Genomic DNA, 24,450 nt, shown 5'->3' on the forward strand with positions numbered 1-24,450 from the left:
GAGGATTACTGAACAATAAAAAGGACCCAGTGCATATTTTCTAATAAACCCCCTAAAAGTCAGGAGAGTATGGGACAGTGTATTCAAAGTTCTGATAGACAATGATTGCCAATCTAATTAATACATACAACAAATCCATATATGAAAAAAAATGAGAAAAAATTTCCATGATAAAACCAAGCTCCCCCTCAAAAAAATCATGACACTTGAACAGATCTAATGGAGAATACTTAAAGGGTTTTCTCAGACTGAAGAGAAATATAATCATACAGAGAAATAAACCATGCTCCTGAGTGTCAAGAAAGAGGAAAACAGTAGACACTACAAATACAACAAAATGACAAGAATTTGGAACTTATTTTTCAATATTTATTTTGAAAAATATCTGTCTAAATCTTCAAATCAAAAGAGAGTAGATGACATTAGAAAAAAATGAACAATGAAGGGCTTTATTAGTTTTTCTAAGAAATGCACCAAGCATTAAAGACAAATGGAAACTTAGGGTGGAAACGATGAAAAAAGTACTCTAAGCAAAGGGAACGTGAAGGCAAGTGGAAAGAGCTCTTCTAATAGCTGGCAAAATAGACTTTAAAATACAGTAATTCAGAGGAGATATAATAGATTAACTCAAACATAACAGTAGTGAGTGATGAATGACGCCAATAGCCCTCTTTAACCAAACGGATCTGCTCAACCAAATAAATAAATAGATAAATAAATAAATAGATAAACGTCTGAATTAAATGGCATCATAGATCACATGTATCTAAGAGACATCTACAGAGCATTCCATCCAAACACTGCAGAGTACAAAATCATCTCAGTGACCCACTAGGATTTTTTTAAAACACATTATGTAATTGGATACAAAGCAAGTTTTAACAATGATGAAACAACTGAAATAATTTATTGCATTCAATCTGACTGCAGGGAGTAAAGCTACACAAACTTATGGAGCCTGAACAATACACTACTGAATAAAGGACAGGCCATTGACAAGAATTAAGAAGAAGTTTTCAATTTTTTTCAGAATTGAATTAAAATGAAAACACAGGGCAACAACACTATAGAATACAATGGAAACATCACTAGAAGAGACATTCATGGCTGTACATGACTATATAAAAATTACAAAAAGATTTCAAATTAGATAACTTAAAATACACTTGGACTCTTGAAAAGTAAACAAGAATAAGCCAAGGCTCAAATCAGTAAGAGGGAAGAAATTATCAAAATCGGGAGGAAATCAATGAAATAGAGATGAAAAAATACAAAGAATAAACAAAACTAAGAATTGGTTTTTTGAAAAGAAAAACAGGACAAACCTTTAGTTAAGCCAACCAAAAAATAAAAAGAAATTTAAATTTCACAATTAATAAAATAAGATGAAAATGAAGATGTTACAACATGTATGTCAATGAAATTCAGAAAACCGCTGGAACATTTTATTTTTGTACATATTTAATTTTATATGTCTCTAAATATTTTGCCTACATCTATGAATATATGTGTACCACATACAAGTCTTGTGCCTGTGAAGGCCAGAAAAGAGCATCAGATCCCCTGACATTGCAGTTATAGATGGCTGTGGGCTACCATATGGTAGTTGGAAACCAGATATAGATCCTCTTCAGGTGCTGCAAGTGTTCTTAACTACTGAGTCATCTCTCCATCCCCAATAGCATAAAATTACCTTAAAAACACATATTCCACTAACTTGGTAATTTAAAAGAAATGAATGAGTCTCTAAAATGTTTGCCCTACCAAAATTAACTCAAGACAGACAACTTAATGGGTATAAAAGAAAACAAAAACAGTGATGCTGAAGTGTTAATAAAAATTTCTTGGCTAAAAATGTCCAAATCCTGATAGAGTCACTAATGAATTCTACCAAATGCTCAAAGCATTAACACCAATGTTCCCCAAGCCACAAAATAGAAAAGGAAGGACACTGAAAAACTGCTTCTATGAGCTAATGTTACCCCGATACTAATGCCAGGTGAATTCACACATAAAACAGAAAATTATACACCAATCTTCTCAGTGAACATAAACAAAATATTCTCCACAACATACTTGTGAACAGAAATTTTAAAGAATATCCCCAAAAGATTATTCACCATGATCAAGTCAAACATATGGATGTTTAAATATGCTAATCCATAAATGTAATGCATTGCATGAGTAGACTGAAGGAGAGAAAAGGAAGTCTCATTATTGTCTCTATAGGTGTACAAAAGCCTTTTAACAAATCCAACACTCCTTCCTGATAAAAACCGGATAAAAAGAGAAACTGGAGAGAACATAGGGAACTGGGCATAGAGAATTTAGATGACAAACCTAAAGCCAGTGTTGTGTTAAGTAAGGACATCTGAAAACATTTCCAGTAGAGTCAGAGTAAAGCAGAGGTACCTGCTCTCCCCACCATTTAGTCAGCATACTGCTGAAGTTGTGGCTAGAGCCATTGGACAAAAGAGAATAAAAGAGATACAAATAACAAAACGGGAGTCTCAGTGTCTTTATTTTCAGATGATACATTTCTTTTTTACTCAAAATTAACTAAAGACTCCACTAGAAAACTTCTAAAGCTGACAAAATATACACAGGTTACAGATATGCTGGGAAGGTGAAGTGGAAACCATGCCTTCTTTGGAAAGCCAGTGTGTAAGATGGTGTTTTGCTGGGGCAAACACCTGAAGGAGTGTTTTGCTGACATGGACACAGCTGAAGGAATGCTTTGGTAAATCAAGCACGAAAGGACTCACAATGAAGGATTCTTCCTTCTACAGATATGGGCCAATTGACAGTTATGTTAGCTGACACATACTCATGTGGAGTTCTGCTAAGACAGACTCTCATGAGGACAGACACAAAATGAGGCAGAACTCATGGTGGATATGTGATATTTGGAGAGAGTATAAATAGGACTCAACACACAGAGACAGGGGCTTGCATAGCTAGCTTTGCAATGCTTCATTGCTCTTGCATTTTTGCTGACTTTCTCTTAGTTGAGAGAGGCATGACGGAGAACGTATCCTGGTGTCCCTAATGGTCCTAATCACTCCTGCTAACTGGTGCTGATTTAGCTGAAGCATCTGCTAGGTTGTGCCACTGCTGCTGACTGATGTTTGCTATCCCAACACTACTGAACGGAAGGCTGCATCCATGAAGTGTTTGTGAGTGGATGGAGCTCCCACTGCTGACTCCTGTGAACTGAACTGCTGATTTTCTGACAGTGCAGACTGCATTTACTCCAAAGAACAATCTCTAAACAGGTCCACTTCCCTGGTGTACTAATAACCTTTCTATTCTACCACCTCTGGTGTGTGATGCGCTAGAGGGGAAGTTCAAACATCTAAGAACTGTTATTAAAATTAGGTTTAAAGAAAATTTAAAAATACAAAAAGTGATTAGGCAAACAATCATTCACAATTGCCTCAAAAATATGTAAAATAAACTTAAACAAGGAAGTGAAATGTTTCTGAAATAAACACTTGAGAACACAGGAGGAAGAAGTAAGGAAGGTACTATGGGATGAAAAGCTCCCATCCTAATAGATTAGAAAAATCATGAAAATGGCTGTTTCTAAAAACAATCTACAGATTCAACAGCAACTCCCAGCAGGTGACCCCAACTGTTCAACTTTTGCCATGTGACTCAGCTGTATTACTTCTGAATATTACATTACAGTGATATTTGTATACTTTCTTAGAGCACCATTCACCAGACCTAAGCTGTGGATTCAATCTAGGTATCAGTCAACAGAGGAATAAAGAAGGGAATATATTTTTCCCACCGTAAAGAAGGAAGTTACAACATTTGTAGAAAAATGGATAGTGACAAACATTGAACGAGTCAACTCGATCTCAGAAAAATAGATATTGTCTTGGCTCTCATTTATGAGTTCTAGACTTAAAGAACACATAAAATCATATTTGTACAGATGACATAAAAGTAGAATTTAAAGTGTTCAGGGAAAGAAAGGGGACTAATGTAAGGGGTAGGAGAGAGAAGGTAATGGGACATACAACGCATATACTCAAAGTACATTATATGCTTGAATGGAAATGATTTTATGCAACCTTGTATAACAAAAGAAAGAAAAAACCCACAATAGCCAGAATGTTCAAGGTTAGCTAGTAAATAGAAGCACTGATCTGGAGATATATTTCTAGTATTTATTAGATTCTAGTACAGAAGCATTGGCTATCTATCATTCTATTTCCTTCTTCTAACTTTTATTTGTCTTAGGGAAAGTTATATTCTTTCCACACACTCAAAGATTTCTAAATGTGCAGCAGAATTAAATGTGTGATTGTTGCTTCAGAGGAGGCTCACGGGGGATATGTACTACTTATTCTTTGTCCCAGCCCTGTAGAACTCTCAAGTCCTTGGGGAATGCTCCTCTCTATCTTCAAAGCCAGCAATGATTGGGTGAGTGAGGTCCTCACAGTCATCTTCTGGTTCTGACATACTTTCTCCCTCTTCATTGTGGATGTTTGCTGCTAGGCCAAAGCAGTAAACAGCTTACTGGAGAAGCAGCTAAATCAATTCAGCCTCCACCTTTAATTCCTCTTTGTCCCCAAAAATGGACCATTGTCAGGTTTCAGAATTTGAGACATATAATCTTGAAGGGTGTGGTAAGAGGGTGCCAGATAAGAAAGAAAGGAAGAAAAAAGTAGAAACCTTACACTATGGGACCAAAGCTGTGAAAGGAACTGTAGATCTGTGTCCTCTAAATGAGCCTAAAACACAGCCTGCTTCTCCATGGACCAGTCTTTACTTCCTGTACTCCTTCCCCATTGTTCTCCATATATGCTAGATTCTCATGATATGACTTTTTATCCCATATTTCATTTACATAGGAGAAACCATTCCTATTAGTGACTCCCCTTAGACCATATTGATGGGTTCTCATTTTTGTCAAACAGTGATCAATCCTTTGTTGTTCTGTGATCCACAAAGGGCAACCATCATGTCCAAGTGACCATGGCCATGCAATCTAACATCTCTTATTTGAGTCACCAAATCATGGGCAGGGGTTTTTCCTGATGTTCACAGGAACATTCTGCTGAGAGTCAATGACTCTTGGCAGTAAATGACAACAGCTCTACTTACCAGTGAATCCAGGCTGGGCCAAATGTGCATACAAACTTTTCTTGTCTGTGATGCTCAGACACTGTCTCTTCTTTCTTCTTTGCCTCTTCTGTGTCAAGAACTCCAACAGTACCTGGCTCAGAACAGCTGTTCAACAGATATTAATATGGCAAATGACCACTTACTTCTGCCAAAACGCTTCAGATGTACACTTCCCCAGTTTCATTGTTTGGAATTAGACTCAGAGACATTCAATGACACGTTCAGATTGCACAGCAAGAAGGATGCAGAGGCAGCTTTGCCTCTAGACTCCAGACTTTCAGTTTCTGAGCTCATCTGTCTCCCACTCACTTTCTCACACGAGTTTCAAAATTCACCAGCCTGGAGAACATAGGGGTCAGATTAAGTCCTAAGTTGCTGAAGTCCATAAGAGCTGATGTACAATCAGTAAGATTATTGACTTGTAGTCATGGCTTGAAGGGAATATTAGCAAGTTCCATGGGGAAGGATATCATAGTTTGTACTTTGACGCTTCTCCAAAGTTCACAGGTTAACGGCTTGATCTCTAGCTGATAGCATTATTAGGAGGAAACAAAAACTTTAGAAGATGGGTCACAGTAGTCATTGAAGGGGATATTGGGACCTCAGCTCCTTGTCTCTTTAGGCTTCCTGGACACCAAGAGCTAAGCTTCGTTACCTTGCTGTGTTTGCCTCAACACAGACCCAGAGCAATGGAGCCAAGTGACTGTAGATAGAGTCCTTTGAAGCTCTCCACCTCAGAGTTAATTTTCTTAGTTATTTTGTCATAGTGATGATATCAACTAACAGAGCACAAAGTATACCTTAGCCAATAAATTTGCCCTTATGGTTAAGTTTATGTGACAACCTCTGAGTCTTGAGACCTAATTTTTAATCAAATGCCAATCTGGATGTTTTCTAGAGAGAAGAATCTCTGTCTCTCTGTCTCTCTCCCTCTCTCTGTCTCTCTCTGTCTCTATCTCTATCTCTACCTTGCTTTCTCTCACTCCCTGCCCCACTCTGTATACACATATATGTATATGCACATTAATGTGATATATGTGTGTAAGTGCATGTGAGATCAGTGTGTATGCGTATGGTGTATATGTGTATAGTATATTGTATAGTATATGTGTATATGAGTACAGAAAAATGTTCCTGTGCACATGAACAAACTGGATGAAGACACTTAGTGCTGTGCTTTGTCATTCTCTGTCCTATTCCCTTGAGATGGGACCACTCACTTAACCCAGAGCTAGGATGTAGGTTATTCTTACCTTAGTCCTACATCACTGGACTTATAGGTTAGTGTGACTATTGTGTTAGAGCTCTGGGTGGGAAAGGTCTTATCAGTGGAAGGAGGTGTTAAAGCTCTGAAGGAAAAGGTGTCCTGGAAGTTGAAAGGCAAGGAATTCCAAAAAGTTACACCATACAAAAACCTCTCACAGAGATTTATTTGAAGAGATACAAAACGATGGCTGCCTCTGCACTGGTGAGAAGCAGAAAACTGAGCAGGAGGCAGGTCTCATATAGAGTTTTTTGGGGATGGGGGAGTAGTCCCAAGAACTCATAAGACTAATTTTTGGAAGTGCCCCTCATATAGTATTAATATGGTTAATCATTCCTTTAATTGTCTTTGCAAGTGTCTATAAACATCATTGGAATCTAAAGAAAGAATGTTTGTATTTCCAGAGCTCTGTTTCAACAATGAATACCACTTTTATCCCAAGAGCATCAACCAGGGTTTCTGCAGAATAGAAATCTGCAGTTCATGAAGCAAAGAGGGAATGAGCTGCTTCCCAAGAGTTTACTCTGGTTGTTAAGCTCTTTATAGAAATCCTAACATCTCTCAGACCCACATTTATTGTTTGTGCTGTGAATGGGAGCTTTGCCACTGAGGCTTAGGGACAGAATATGAGCCCTGCAACTGAGAGAGCTGTCAGGCTGCTGGAGGGAGCTGCTACAAATAGGTTGTTGGTAATAAATCACCTTTATTATGGGTTCAAAACATACACTAGCTTTCTTGGGAGAGCACTGAAGCCTTAGCATGTTGTCTATCACCTGTACTTAAGTCTTCCCTTGCTATTTTATTATTCTCTAATCCTCATTGCTTCTGATTGTTGGGAAACATAATGTGATGGGTATCTGGGAGCTTTGAGATTTAAAAAGCCTAGTTCATTTCCAGTTAGCTCTCTCTCCCTTCCTCCCTCCCTCCCTCCCCCCTCCCTCCCTCCCCCCTTCCCTCCCTCCCTCCCTCTCTCTCTCTCTCTCTCTCTCTCTCTCTCCCTTCCTCCCTCCCTCCCCCCCTCTCTCTTTCTCTCTACCCTAAGGATAAGGGGTAGGTTCTTAGCTACTACTTCCACACCATGCCTGCCAGTCTGATGCCATATTTCCCACCATGATAGTCATAGATTCTAATCCTTTGAAATTGTAAGCTACTTAATAAGCTCTTTCTTCTTACATGTTGCCTTGTCCAACAACTGAAAAACCAATAACTGAGGAACATTGTAAAAAAAATCATCTTTCATTCCTTGGTGCAAAATGTAATTCCTTGGTGATAGTCAATGTCAGTGGAATAACAGATGATGAAAGACAGTTTTAACAAAATTGTCTTTGGTAGAAGTGTAGAAATACTCCCCAGATACATATCTTGAACCTATCTATTCCAGCAAGGAGGAGACATAGTCTCATTGGAGATGAGAGGCATCTATTGTTAACCAGCTGCAAGGCAAAGGCCTTTCCCTATAGAGCATCCTACGAAAGCTGTCTGGCCTCCATCACCCTATCTAACTGTAGTGGTTAGTACTAATTGTCATCTTCATAGAATCAAGGATCACCAGGGGGTGGACCTGGATAGGCCTGTAATGAATTATTTCAATTGCATTAATTGATGTGAAAAGACCAATTTTAATTGTAGGCAGAACCATTCCTGGGTAGGAGAAAGCCAACACCTATTACTGTCTTGTGGACATAATGTGTCCAGCTGCTTCACGGTCCTGTCACTTTAACTTCTCTGCCATGAAGGACAATAAAATAAACACCTTCTCCCTGACATTGCTTTTGTAGATGTATTTTTTGCCATAACATTAGTCATGAAACTAAGACAGGGTCTCCTAAAAAAAAAACTTTTAGTGAATAACACATAAGCCACAAACATCATCATCTTCTGTAGCCTTTCCTCTACAAACCACCTTCACAAAGCTTTTTGTTCTAATACTCCTGGTTTTGAGCTAACTATTTGGTTTAGCTATGTGGCTAAACATTCAGACATTGCTTTCAAATCAGTACAGTTTGTCCACTCAATACGTTCCCTTCCAGATACAGCAGAAAATCATATGTAACACTCAAAATTTTGCTTTTTGGATAATTTTTTCTTGTCCACGATCCTTTAAGACTACCTCCAACTGAGGGCATATGCTCCAGTGGTTCTTCTCTGACTGGAATTCACACAGCATGCTGAACTATCTGCAAGGAAGTTGAGCTATTTTCTTGTTTGGTCATCTGGTCCTAGACACTGGAACATGAAGACATAAATATAAGCTGCAGGACCATGACAAATGATACTGTGGGAGTTTGCATAAGCTGGGAGTGAAAATTACTCATACATCCAGGACTTGCTTAGACCCAGCTTGTATATGTCACTGCAAGTGAATGATGATGGAATTTCTTGGGTCATGCATGACCAGTGTGTTGGTCGGTCAGATAAATAGGTTCTATGTATAGGTTTCACTTTCAGTTAGACTCAGAGGTCCAAGCAGAGGGCCAACAGTTTGTTCTAAAAGAGGTAGACATACTTAGTCCAAACCCCCATGACTTCATAGTCATTTTGAAGTACTGGGTTGTATGGATTAAGTGAAGAGTCCGCTTGCATTGCAGGTTGAACCAGCCAAAAGAACATTCTTTCTCTGAGGTCCACACAAAACCAGCTGCCTTGAGGTTTACTCAGTAGATGACTTTGATCCATACAACCAAAATTACAATGTTATTTCTATAATACAAACATATTCATTAAGCATGAATTTCTTAAGTAATGATGCAGAACAAGGTAAAGAACTTGCTTTTATTTCAAAGATTTAAAATTGTATTTCCTTATGTAAGTGTGTGTGTACACATGCATATGTGCACATACATGCATTATGGTCCACACGTAAAGATTAGAAGACAACTTAGAGGAATTGAGTCTCTTTTCCACCGTGTGGGTCCCAGAGATCAAACTCATTCTATCAGTATTGGTACCAAGCATCTTTATCTGCTGAGATGTCTCACTGGCCCATTGTCTTTAATTTGAAAGAATGAATTCTGTATACCCCATAAGCTTAAATAAACTACAAGACTCTAATGTTTTTAATTTCTCATATATTCTATTTTCCAACATATATATTTCAAGGCATCTTAGTGTTACTATTACCTGATGAAACACTAAAACCAAAGCAACCTGGGGCGGGAAGGGTTTATTTGGCTTATAGTTTCATATTACTATTCATTATGGAAGGAAATCAGGACAGGAATTCAAACAGGAAAGGAACCTTAAGGCAGGAGCTGATGCGGTCCATAGTGCAGTGGTGCTTGCTGGCTTGCTTCTCACGGCTTGCTGAACCTGCATTTTTATAGAGCCTAGGACCACTAGCCCAGGGATGGCCTCAACCAAAATAGCCTGAGCCTTATCTCATAACTTACTAATTAATAAGATGCCCCACAGACAGATTTTATGGAGGCTTTTTTTTTTTAATTAAGTTATATCTCAATATAACTCTAGCTTTTGTCAAGTCGACACTGTATCTAGGTGTCTTTTATGTCTGGTTCCCAAGTCCTACCAGTATGAAGTTATCAGTGCAGCAGATCAGCAGTGAGATGATCTGAAGGCTAAATATGACAGGGCATAGAACTCACATTATCTTAAACTGAGGCACTGAAGTACTTCTATCCTTGCCAGGTGAAATAAAAATGGTTTGGGTATTGTCTCTGTATTGTAGGAGGACATTGCTTGTGTGTGTGGTGGGGGGCATATGTGTGGTACATGTGCATGAGTGTACCCATGTGTGCACATGTGTCAGAGGAAGACATCCAGTGCCTTTCTTTATCACTCTCTATTTCATTACTGTTTCAAACTGGTGAGTTGGCCAGTGACCAGTCAGAACTCACTTGTCTCTGTGCCCCATGCTGGGTTACAAGAATGTGCATTCATACCAACTTTTACATGAGTGATGTGTATTTAAACTCAGCCTGCCACGCTTTCAGAGCAAGCAGTCTTACCGGGCTATCTCTCTAATTCCTGCCCCAGTAGGTCTTTCTTTCACATCATAGATGTGTAATACAAAGCTCCAGGAGTGTATTTATTTAAGTTTTCTATATCTGGAATAGCACCCATAGAGTCTCTATGTGAATTTATGATGATATACAGTTGTTCTCTGTGTGTCGGAGGGACTATAGAAATCGCTACTCATTTATTTAGACTTTGATGACAGCCTAAACCTTTGAAATAGTCCTGGATGGTATACTGCCTTTGATTATTTTAGTAGGGAAGAGGCATATGTTTCTACTTATGTCTTCCTTTTCATTGCCTCTCACACCACTGCAGGTGTCCTTTGAAAAAAAATCATTAGTACTTTGAGAATTCCACACATGCTTTGATCATATTTGCCCTCAGTCTTTCAACTTTTCAACTTAGGCAGCCTTAAGTGTGATTTAATCTAGATATCAATTCAAGAATTAACACAGCAGCTGTAGACAACCTCAAGTACATACTGAAATTCCGTGAGCTACCCATATTTACATCATGAAAAGTCAAGGGTCAAAACTGTGCAGAATGGCCAGTTCTTAAAAGAGCTTAGACATTTGATGAACTATTATACGATACTTTATCTTAATTGCCCAATAATGGCCTTCCTAAAATAAATTTCCGTGGCTTCTTTCCTTTGACATACCTTGTGATCATGAATGGCATCATCTCTTGACATCTGACCTTTGGTTTCTGTCCAGGGATAGATTGCAAAAAAGCATTATTGCTTTAAACAGAAAGGGATTCTTTAGTGCTTCTATTTCAAAAAATACAGAGACATATAAATAAAGGGGAGCCCCATGTTGTGTGCTTCTCTTCCTGGTGTAACATGTAACATGGTGTAACATGTTCCCGTGGCATTGCATGCTACCTTGTCTTGTGTCTCTGAACTGACCGTGGGAACGGATTGTGACTTTGGCTATTAACACTAGTCTGAGAGCATGTGACCAGTAGGCTCAGTGAATTGTTGGTTGGCTTATTTTATTTGCATATTTTGTTTGGTGGTTATGTGAATCTCCTCATACCTTAGAGGGCTGACTAAAGCAGTTTTAGTTCTGAGGACCTCAGGGTTACCTTTCTCTGTAGCAAATTTTAAGGTATAATTTATCAAAATGACACACTGATTTGAGCTTTGGAATTTTTTTAGTGGCTGGAAATCATTCTGTTTCCTCATTTAGTTGAATAAATAGGTAGCCAGTTATGTGAAACCAAACTAGTTTATAAGAAATTAAATCAATGGTTCTCAACCTACCTGATGCTGGGACCCTTTAATACACCTCATGTTGAGGTGACCCGCATCCATAAAATTACACGTTGTAAGTGTAATTTGCTACTGCTATGAATCATAATATGAAGAGTTGTGTTTCCTGGTGGTCTTAGGCTACCCCTAAGGGTCATTCAACTCTGAAAGAGGCCATGACCTCCAATTGAGCACCACAGAATTAAAGAAGGGACCAGAAATTCTTAGATATGATACTAAAAATAAGTAATGCAAGAAAAATTCTGTAGATTAATTAAATTTAGTGGAGCTTATTTTAACAAAAATAAAAAAAATCCAATGTGATTCAAGGTTCAAGCAGCTCTACAAATAAGAACTGAGACACCCAGCTAAAAACATGATTTAATAGCATTTCTAGCTTCTGGCCTATGGGCTGCACCATAAGTGGCAAACATCAAAGAAAACTAGCCATGGTAGGAGGTCTGAGTGGTGGCCCTGCTTCCCTTCCCCCACCCAACTTTGCTACTGTATTTCCACTAGGAAACATTTCTTTTTTAGAAAGGTCTTACTTTTCTTATATCTTAAAATTAATTAATTAACCATAAGTTGCCTATCTTGCTTTTTGTTCTCCAGTTATTTTGCTATTGTCCCATCAGGCTTGGAACTTCTGCCAAACGTTTTTGTCTTAAGTTTTCAGTATATACTGACAGAAACCACAGAACTGCCTTGCCAGAAATTCCCAAATTCTGTTTTCTACTTCCAAACACAATTCTGTATGCAAGTCAGGAAAATAATTTTTTTTTCTGAGAAAAATATGACCTGTTTAAATAGGCTTGTAGACATTTGTCGTTGCCTTGGAAGTTATTCTTGAAACTTCTACATTCTATCAAGTTCCATTTCAGTCTATGATTTTAATTTTATTTTTGTTAAAATGAAGTTACTTCCATAGAATATATTCTGACCTCTGTTTCTCTCTCATCTCTTCCCAGATCAATCCAGTTATGATGATACATACCAGAAGGATTCTCTAAAAAAAGGTGCAGGCAAGGGGGAATCACAACTTCAAGGTCAGCCTGGGTTACAGTTCTGTGGGGTGGAGAGTTGTCTCACTGATTGAAGGCACTGACTACTCTTCCAGACATCCCAGATTGAAGGAGGCACAGGGGACTATGGGAGCTGAGTAAAGTTGTACTTCTTTGATCCTATACTGGTTATACACAAATATTCAGCTGGTGGAGCTCTATCAATGTGTACACTTAAGATTTGAATTTACTTTTCTCTGTGTGTGTTATCCAGCAATAAAAAGTAAAAGCAGTGAATTCAAATAAACCATGAGCCTGGGCTACCAACACCTTCTATTGCGAAATCCATTTGTTTCTTTGTTATTGTGGGTGGGGGTATCTGCATACCACAGCACACAGTGGAGCTCAGAGAATGCTCATGGAGATCAGTTCTCTCCTCCACCCTGTTGGTCCTGGGGACCAAACTCAGTCTCAAGCTTGGTAGCACGCTTACCCACAGCACAATCTCACTGGCCCTTGTGTGAGTATAATTTGAGTGTATGGTGGTTTGAATGAGAATGGTCCCATAAGCTCATATATTCATATGCTTAGTCATCAGAGGGTGGTATTATCTAAAAAGGAATAGAAGTATTAGGAGGTGTTGTCTTATTGGAGAGGGTGGGGACGTGTCTCAGGGTGTGGACTTTGAGGTTTCAAAAGCCCATGGCAGACCAAGTTCTTCCACCTCTCTATTTCCCAACTGCCTGCCTATGGATCAGAATATAATCTATCAGTCCCATATCTGCCTGTTGTTTGTCCCCACACTTCCTGCAGCAATTATAATGGACTATATCTCTGAAACCATAATTTAAACACATTGTTTTATAATGATTGCTTTAATCATGGTGTCTCTTTACAGCAATAGAACAGTAACTAAGACAAGTTCCTAGGTTCCATTACCAGCACAGAGAAAAACAATTATTTGAGAAGAAAAAATACAGACCTAATTTTAAATAGTTATATGTTGAAAAAAATCTGATCCAAATATTCATAATACATTTTCAATAAAAAGAGGTTTAGATCCAAAGAATCTTACTTCCCGTTGTAACTCCCTGCAGGTCTAAGTTTTCATGCATTGAAGAAATAGCTTCTATGAAAGCTAGTTTACAGAGCTGTTGGTCCAATGACAACCACCATCTTTGGATCTCCTAACCTGGGAAGTATCTTCACCAAGTTGCACTCATTTTCTGTATAGCACACCTTCTCCCTGTGTATCCATGTCTGCCTGGCACTCCATCTCAAGTCCCTGCTATGGGACAGGCCATTGGTACCTATGGCCTGAAGAAATAACACAGTACTTCAGATGGGTTCTGCAAAGACTCCCTTGGTGGAAAAAGAGGACCTCTTTAAATAAAGTGAGGATATAAGAGAGGCGGGGTTTTCAAGTCTATTCATTACCTATGCATTTATATGCTCCTAAAGTGTCAATAAATGCCAAAGACACTCAATTCCAAAGTGTCACCATGTTTACTGCTGGTCCTCTTTTAATCGTTGTGGTCCCTGTCACATTAATGTTATGTGTTTTCAACTGTTGGGATTCTTTTCAAACCCCACTTCAGGCTTCTATAAAAGCCTTTGCAGTGGCATTCCCACAAACCACATTCTTGTCACAAATATTTGATGCTCTACCACAGCAGTAGTTCTGCAGAAGCCCCAGTTGACTTAGATAGCAATCATATGTGCATTCCCTGGGGCACTTGCTTATAAGCATATGATGACAGAAACTTCTAAAATAACTCAAGTGCATCCAGTTAGTGTTTTTCTCCTTGACACATCTAGGTAATCATCTTGCATATACATTTTACCAGTTCATTGTATGCCTTTCATTATGACACACACTCTTGTTTGGCATGTTGTCCCTTCCTTTGAGTTGTAAGCTCATAGGGGAGGTAGTTGCATCTTTTTATTGTTTACATTGCCTCATACCTACAGGCTGTTTAGCAGCACTGTGAAGCCTGTAAAGCTATTAAGCAAAAATGTTTGAATACAATATTTTGAGAAAAGGGTGTTTAACAAGTCTTTGATATTAATAACCATGGAACTCAAGACTCTCATGGTGAGTCTGCTTCTAGAATAAAAAGAATGTTTGTGATATACCCTGGTAGATATACCACTCATCTTTATGATTTAGATAGTTCAGGATTTGCTGTTATCGTAATGGGGTTGAAAGACACAGCAACACCTCACAGCTCCTTTACTGCCTTGCTGGTAGACCTGTGGCTTCTTCGCTACTTAACACCCATCCCGAGAGGTGGGATGAGGCCAGGTTGAGAGACAGGCCATAAACCAGTGAGAAGAGGCCCAATATTAGCAGCTGTAGCAAGAGCTACTGGTGAGGTAAAGTTGAATTGACCAATCCAAATGAGGATCAGGATTGGTGAATAATCTATGTCCCTGTGGTCTTCTGTGACTACTGGCAATTTAGTATTAAGTAGAAGCCTATACTAGTTATTCTATCTAAAAAAAACAATAGGGCCAAGTTTATAAAAACCATGAACAGCAGGAATTGTGCTAAGACAAACTTGCCTAGGTTAGGGGAGATTCTGATTGGCAGGGAGTAAAAGACTTTTGTTTTTTGGAGAGTCTGGGTCATGAATGGTATGCAAATAGGGTAGGTAATCTGAAAATGTGTACTGCCCTACCCCAAGCAGCGCACTTGTAGAGTAGGAAGGCTGCTGAGATCTGTGTGGAGTTTCAGCACGATGGAGGGAGTGGCTAAGTTAGGTGTGTGGTGTTTACAGGCTTTTTGTGGACTGCCACATGCTATCCTCCTGAAGTGAGAGCATTCTGTTTTGATGTAGGCAATGTGTTGATTCTGAGAAGTGACTCCTTTCCTATACATTTGTCCCACTGCTTCCCATGGATGCACACATCACAACCCTTCAGCCTCATCAGTCACATTTGTTTTCTCTCTCTGGACCATCTGCCTTGACCCTTTCATACTTGTGTCTGGATTAGAAGAGAAAGTCCACATATTGAGAACAGAATGCTATTGCATCAAAAACTGTCTTTCCCCTTTTAGGAGAAGCGTTTTGGAAAGTACATTCTGTTTACCTCACTTTTGCTGGTAGTTAAATAACAAAATCCTGATACTTCTCCCTACATGCAGTGAGAATAAAACAATCCTAAGAGTATTTTCCTGAAAGGGCTGGAATCTTGGGAAGCAAAGCCTGGGAGATCTATGCCATCAAGACACAAAAATGTATGTCTGAATACAGGCCTGGTAAGACTGAACTTTGAGTAACCAAAGCGCAGAGAGAGGAAGGCAAAGCATGCAGAAAATGTGGCCCGCTGGTTCACTGAAACCAGACCTCTGATATAGAGAATCGGGATCCACCCGGAAAGCCCTGGCTCAAAGTTTAGACACACAGGCCCACAGTAAGGCACAGGCCCATGTCGGTGGGAGCCAGGTTTGCCCAGGAAAGGCAGGGCTTGAAGTTCAACTCTACAGACCCTCTTACACCTGGACCAGAGGGGAGCCTGGCACATAGGCCCCGAGAGAGCACATCGGGAGTCCTCAGAGAGCAGAAAGTGCTATGCTATCTGGAAAAGGGTCCACTGTGGCCTAGAGAAAGAGCCAGGTCCCTGCCAGTAATACTCAGGACCTGTGGGCAAGGGGTTGAGCTTCCAGAACAGCCTCATAAGAGCTCCCACATCTGAGCCCACAAAGACAGAGCTGAGCCACTACTACAAGAACTCAGTGTTTGCCCACTAAAAGCCAAACACTCAGAAGCTGTTTTCTTCCTGAAACCATGGACCCTCAGGTCCACAGGAGAGATGGGTACCAATCACTGACAACAAGACCAACTATAATCACAGACAAGATGGCAACAGGAAAATGAAAAAACTTAAGCAATGGAAACCAAAACAACCTGGCAACATCAGAACCCAGCTCTTCCACCACAGCAAGTAGTGGATTGACAAACACTCCAGAAAAAGAAGAGTCAGACCTGAAATCATACTTCAAGTTGATGATGGAGATCTTTGAGAAGAGCATGAGTAACTCCCTTAAACAAGTACAGGAGGACAACCATAAACAAATAGAAGCTTTTAAAGAGGAAACACAAAAAACACTCAGAGAACTCAAAGAACTACAGATAAACAGGACTAAAGAGATGAAGGAATTGAAAATGGAAATAGAAACAATAAAAAAAACAAAAAAAAAAAGATACCCCTGGGGATGGAAAACCTAAAAAAGAAATCAGGAGTCACAGATGCAAGCATTTCCAACAGACTACAAGAGATGGATGAGAGAATCTCAGGGGCCAAAGACAACATTGAAAATATAAACAAAACATTTAGAGAAGATGCAAAAAACAAAAAGCTCCTAACTCAAAACGTCCAGGAGATCCAGGACACAATGAGAAGACCAAACTTAAGGATAATGGGAATAGAAGAGGGAGAAGAATAACAATTAAAAGGCACAATAAATATCTTCAACAAAAACGTAGAAGGAAACTTTTCTATCTTTAAGAATGAGATGACCATGAGCATAAAAGAAGCCTAAGAACTCCAAATAGAGTGGACCAGAAAAGAAATTCTTTTTGACAAATAATAGTCAAAATGTCAAGTATTCAAAACAAAGAAAGAATACTAAAAGCAGTAAGGGAAAAAGCTCATGTAACATATACAGGGAGACCAATCAGAATTACACTGGACTTTTCAACAGAGACCACGAAAGCTAGAGGATCATGGACAGACATCATACTAGAGAACACAAATGTCAGCCCAGGGTACTATAAGCAGCAAAACTCTCAACTACCATAGATGGAGAGACCAAGATAGTCCAGGACAACTATAAATTGCACAATATCTGACAACAAATTCAGCCCTACAAACAATAGATGGAAAACCCAACACAAGGAGGGAAACTATATCCTAGTAAAAACAAGAAAATAACTAAGCAAGAAAACCAAAAGAAGAAAGACACAAAGACATAATTCTACCTCTAAATGCAAAAATAGAATGAAACAGCAACTATTATTCCTTAATATCTGTTAACATAAATAGACTCAATTCCCCAATAAAGAGACATAGGCTATCAGACTGAATACATAAACAGAATCCAGCATTGTGCTACATATGGGAAACTCATCTCAGAGAAAAAGACAGACACTATCTCCGAATAAAAGACTGGGAAAAAAACCTTCCAAGGAAATGTCCCCAAGAAACAAGCAAGAGTTGCAATTCTAATATCAAATAAAGTAGATTTCCAACCAAAAGTTATCAAAAAAGATAAGAAAGGACACTTTTTACTCATTACAGGGAAAATTTATCAGAAGGAACTCTCAATCCTTAACATGTATGCTCCAAATACAAGAGCACCCATATTCATAAAAGAAACCCTACTAAAACTCAAATAATACATTACACCATACACAAGAACTTTAACACCCCGCTCTCATCAATATACAGATCATGGAAGCAGAAGCTGAGCAAGGACACAGTGAAATTACCAGAGGTTATGAACTAATTTGAATTAATAGGCATCTACAGAACATTTCAACATAAAACAAAAGAATATACCTTCTTATCAGCACCTCACAGCACATTCTCCAAAATTGACTGTATAGTCGGTCAAAAACCATGCCTCACTAAATATGAGAAGATGGAAATACTCCCATGCATCCTTACAGATCTCCATTGACTAAGCCTGGTCTTTAATAACAACAAAGACAACAAAAACCCATATACACATGGAAGCTGAACAATACTCTACTAGACAATAGCATGGTCAAAGAAGAAATAAAGAAATTAAAGATTTTCTCGAATTTAATGAAAATGAAAGCACAATATAACCCAACATATGGGATGTAATAAAAGGATCACTGACAGGAAAACTTATAGCTCTGAGTGCTTCCAAAAAGAAACTGGAGAGAGCATACACTAGCAACTTGCCAGCAGAGTTGAAAGCTCTAGAACAAAAAGAAGCAGATACACCCAAGAGGAGTAGATGGCAAGAAATAATCAATCTAAAATCAGAAAATAACCAAATAGAAACAAAAAGAACTATTCAAAGAATCAACAAAACCAAGATCTGGTTCTTTGAGAAAATTAACAAGATGGATAAACCCTTAGACAGACTAACTACAGGGCAAGAAGAGAGTATCCAAATTAACAAAATCAGAAATGAAAGTGGAGACATAACAACTGAAACTGAGGAAATTCAAGAAATCATTAGATCCTACTACAAAAACTTATACTCAACAAAACTGGAAAATCTGGAGGAAATGGATAAATTCCTAGACAGATACCAGATACTAATGTTAAACCAAGACCAGGTAAACCATCTAAATAATCTCCAAACACCAAAGGACATAGAACCAGTAATATAAAGCCTGCAACCAAGAAAAAGCCCAGAACCAGATGAGTTCAATGCAGATTTTTATCAGACATTTACTGATGACCTAATACCAATACTCTCCAAACTATTCCACAAAATAGAGTCAAATAGAAAACTACCCAACTCATTTTTCGAGGCCACAAAAACCCTCATACTTAAGCTACACAAAGACCCTACAAGGAATGAGAACTTCATACCAATCTCACTTATGAACATTGATGCAAAAATACTCAACAAAATCCTTGAAAACTGAATCTAAGAACACATCAAAATGATCATTCACCATGATCAAGTAGGTTCCATCCCTGGAATGCAGGCATAATTTCATATATGGAAATCCATCAATGTAATCCACCATATAAATAAACTCAAAGAAAAAAAACTACAAGGTCATCTCTCTAGATGCTGAGAATACATTTGACAAAATTCAACACCCCTTCATGTTAAAAGTCTTGGAAAGAACAGGAATCCAAGGCCCATACCTAAACATAAAAAAAGCAATAAACAGAAAGCCAATAGCCAACATCAAACTTAATGGTGAGAAACTTGAATCAATCCCACTAAAATAAGGGACAAGACAAGGCTGCCCACTCTCTCCCTACCTATTCAACATAGTACTGGATGTCCTGGCCATAGCAATTAGACACCAAAAGGAAATCAAAGGATACAAATCAGAAAGGAAGAAGTAAAAATATCACTATTTGCAGAAGACATGATAGTGTACTTAAACGACCACACAAATTCTACCAGAGAACTTCTACAGCTGATAAATAAGTTCAGCAAAGTGGCTGGATACAAAATTAACTCAAACAAATCAGTAGCCTTCCTATATTCAAAGGACAAACATGTGGAGAAAGAAATTAGGGAAAATATACCCTTCACAATAGTCACAAAAACTATGAAATACCTTGGTGTGACACTAACTAAGCAAGTGAAGGACCTGTATAACAAGGACTTCAAATCTCTGAAGAAGGAAATTAAAGAAGATTTCAGAAGACAGAAAGATCTCCCCTGTTCATGGATTGGAAGGATCAACATTGTAAAAATTGCCATTTTACCAAAAGCAATCTTCAGATTCAATGCAATCTCTATAAAAAAATCCCATTCAATTCTTCATAGAGTTGGAAATAGCCTTTTGCAAATTCACTTGGAATAACAAAAAACCTAGAATATTGAAATCCATTCTCAACAACCATCTGGGGGAAACCCATTCCTGACCTCAAGCTATTTGTCTTAAAAACTGTATGGTACTGGTACAGAGATAGGCAAAATGATCCCTGGAAGAGAATAGAAGTTCCAAAAATGAATTTTCACAATATGGTCCCATGATTTTTGACAAAGGAGCTATCAACATTCAATGGAAAAAGTATAGCCTCTTCAACAAATGGTGTTGGCTCACCTGGCAGTCATAATGTAGAAGAATGAAAATAGACCCTTTCTTTTCTTTTTTTTAACAACTTTATTTTACCAAACAAAGATAAATGTACAGATTTTAAGCATTTTTTGCATAAAATTATACAATACATTTTTGTCAGTACTTTTTTCAGATTTTAAAATAATTTTTACATAAAACTGTATGAATATATTTGTTAGTCAGTACTTGATTTTTTTAAAGGTTTGATAGTATGCATTGAAAACTTAATAGTTACAATGAGCATAAAGTACTTGTAAAACAAAATGTAACATGGAAATAGTCAAAGTTTTCTTGTTGTATAAAGATTTTTTTGTTTTGTTTTGTTTTCTTTATTTCTTGGACTTCATACACTCTGTGAGTTGTTTCTGGGACAGTGCTAGCCTCTGGGGTTAGCATCCCATTATCAGTGACTGCATATTATGTCTGTTCTTTTGTGACTGGGTTATCTCACTCAGGATGATATTCTCTAGATGCAGCCATTTTCTTAAGAATTTAGTCAAGTCATTGTTTCTGGTGGCTGAGTAGTATTCCATTGTGTAAATGTACCACAATTTTTGTATCCATTCATCTTCTGAAGGACATCTGGGTTCTTTCCAGCTTCTGGCTATTATAAATAGAGCTGCTATGAACATTGTGGTGCATATATCTTTGTTGTGTACTAAGGTGTCTCTGGGGTATATGCCCAGAAGTGGAATAGCTGGGTCTTCAGGTAGTATTATGTCCAATTTTCTGAGGTATCGCCAGACTGATTTCCAGGGTGGTTGTATTAGTTTGCAACCCCACCAACAGTGGAGAAGGGTTCCTCTTTCTCTGCAACTTCGCCAGCATCTGTTGTCATCTGAGTTTTGGATCTTGGCCAATCTGACTGGTGTGAGGTGGAATCTTAGGGTTGTTTTGATTTGCAATTCACTGATGGCTAAGGATGTCGAGCACTTCCTCAGATATTTCTCAGCCATTCGATATTCCTCAACTGAGAATGTTTTGTTTAGCTCTGTACGCCATTTTTTAATAGGGTTATTTGATTCTCTGGTGTCTAGCTTTTTGAGTTCTTTGTATACCTTAGATATTAGGCCTGTATCTTTTCCCATTATGTTGGTTGCCGTTTTGTTTTCTTGACAATGTCCTTAGCCTTACAGAAACTTTGCAATCTCATTAAGTCCCATTTGTTAATCTTTGACCTTAGAGCTTGAGCTACTGGTGTTTTTTCAGAAAATTTTCTTCTGTGCCTATATGTTCTAAAGTTTTTCCTACTGTCTCATCTAATAGTTTCAGTGTATCTGGTTTTATGTGGAGATCTTTGATCTATTTGCACCTGAGCTTTGTACAAGGAGATAAGAAAGGGTCTATTTGTACAAAGCCAAATAGATATGCCCCAACATACAATAAGGGTCCATACACCACAATGTTCATAGCAGCCCTATTTACAATAGCCAGAAGCTGGAAATAACCCAGATGTTCTTTAGTAGATGAATGGATACAAAAATTGTGGTATATTTTCACAATGGTGTACTACTCAGCTATTAGAAACAACGACTTTATGAAATTTCTAAGAAAATAGATGCATCTAGAGAATATCATCCTGAGTGAGGGAACTCAGTCACAAAAGAACAGACATAATATGAAGTTAGTGATAATTGGATACTAACTCAAGAAAGCTCTGAAGATCCCAGAAACAACTCACAGGCCATGGGAAGCTCAAGAAAGACAAAGGCCAAAAAAATGAAATTCTCAGTCCTTCTTCAGAAAAAAATTAATGTATAGCACCCTCTCAGAGTGTGGTACACCTGGACCTTAAATCATTAATAATCCAAGAGCTAAGAATATAGCCTTGTGGTAATTTTTGGTATTCAAAGATTATTATGATTAATCTATACTCATCAAGAAAATTGACTATTTCCATGTTACATTCTGTCCTATATGTACTTTATGCTTATTGTAACTAGTAGGATTTCTATTCATGCTATTAAACCTCTAAAACAATTGAGTACTAACAAAAAAGTGTTCATATAGTGTTATGCAAAAATGCCTTTAAAATCTGTATATATATATATATCCCTCTTTTAAAAAATAATGTTGTGAGAGAGAGAGAGAGAAAAAAAAAAAAAGAAAGTGTATGTCTGGAGAATACAGCAGGATTACAGAACAACAGACTTTATTTTTCCCTGTTAATTTTCTGCAAAACCAGACAATAGCAATAATTTGGCTCTTGACTGGGGCACTTAATATCCTTTATTACCTGCTGCTACAGGAGTTTGTTGTTTTTGTTTTTGTTTTTGTTGTTAAGACTTTTAGAGCTTGTTATGTTAGCATATGGAAGCCCAAGCCAAGAAGAAAGAACAGAGATGCTGAGGAATATACACGCATACACAATTATTATTGATGGCAGCACACTTATCAGGAGAATAAGTCCTGGAGAAGTTGAATAACTGGCATGAAGTTTAAGACAACACAGAGATGATGAGGGGTATTTTGAATGTTTTGTCTTTTTACTAAATTTCTTTGTTCTTTTCACAACCCAGTATTAGATTAGCCCTTCCTCTCCTCCTAGTATCCCTTCATACAAGTCCTTCCTCTGTTTCCCCTGCTATCTTGAGAAGGGGGAGAAACCCTCTGGTTGTCAATCCCTCAACATCATAATCACTGTGGGATTAGGCAAATCCTCTCCCTTTGAGACCAGACAAGGCTGTCCATTTAGAAACTCCAGAGCTACAAGCAGGTAGGCAACAGGCTCAGGATCTGGAACCACCCCTGCTCCAGTTGTTTGAGAGACCGGCAAGAAGACCAAGCTTCTTATCTGCTAGGTGCAGGGTGCTTAGGTCCAGCCTGTACTCACTCTTTGATTGGTGATTCAGTCTCTGAGAGCCCAAAAGTGTCCAAGTTAATTGACTCTGTTGTTCTTCCTGTAGAGTCTCTGCATTCATTATATCCCACAATCTTTCTCCCAACTCCCATGTAAGTCTCCTGTGTTCCATCTAATGTTTTGGTGTAAGTCTTTACATCTCTTTCCATTGGCTGCTGAGTGGAACCTCTCAGAGGACAGTTATGCTAGGCTCCTGTCTACAAGCATAATAAAGAATACCATTAATAGTGTCAGGGATTGGTTCTTGCCCATGGGATGGGACTCAATTTGGTCCAGTAATTGGTTGGCTGTTCCCTCCATTCTTGTCCATGTATATCTTATGGGCAGGGCAAATTTTGGGTCCCAGGCTTTGTGGGTGGGTTGCTGTCCTTATCCCCTTATCCTTCAATTGAGAATCCTGATTGGCTACAAGAAGTGGCCATTTATAGAATCTGCTAAGAATCTCAGCTAGAGATTCCCTTAGACCCTTTAGGGCTTCTCCCCATCCCAGGTCTCTGCCCTCCTCCCCTAGCCTATCTCCTTTCTCTCTCCCTCGTTCTTCTTACATATGATCTCTCTATCTGTTTCTATACCAATGCCACACAGTTTTTATTACTCTGTGGTACAGCTTGTAGTCTGTACTTGAAAGGAGAGTGATTTCTCCAGAAGTTCATTTATTATTCAGGCTTATTTTAAATATCCTGGGCATTTTATTTTTCCATATTAAGTTAAGAATTGTTTTTTTCAAGATCTGTAAAAAATGTGTCAGAATTTTGATGGGAATTTCACTGAAGCTATAGATTGCTTTTGGTAAGATGGCCATTTTCACTATGTTAATCCATGTGCAAGGGAGATCTTTCCAGCTTCTGAGATCTTCCTCAATTTCTTTCTTCAGAGTCTTGAAGATCTTGTCATATAGGTCTTTCATGAGCTTGTTTAGAGTTACAGCAGGGTACTTTATGTTATTTGTGGCTTTTGTGAAGAGTGCTGTTTCCCTAACATCTTTCTAAGCCCACTTCTCACTTGTTTATAAAGGAGGGCTACTACAAAATTGAGTTAATGCTGTATCTAGTAATTTTGTTGAATGTATATTCTTGATTCTATGTATTATCCCAAGTGCCCCTGCTTTGGGCTTGCTTTGCTTTTAACTCTCCACCCCAAGAACCCAAAAATAAATGTTT

The sequence above is a fragment of the Micromys minutus genome, assembly GCF_963924665.1.
Source record: "Micromys minutus genome assembly, chromosome: 1".
In the NCBI taxonomy this organism is placed as follows: Eukaryota; Metazoa; Chordata; class Mammalia; order Rodentia; family Muridae; genus Micromys; species Micromys minutus.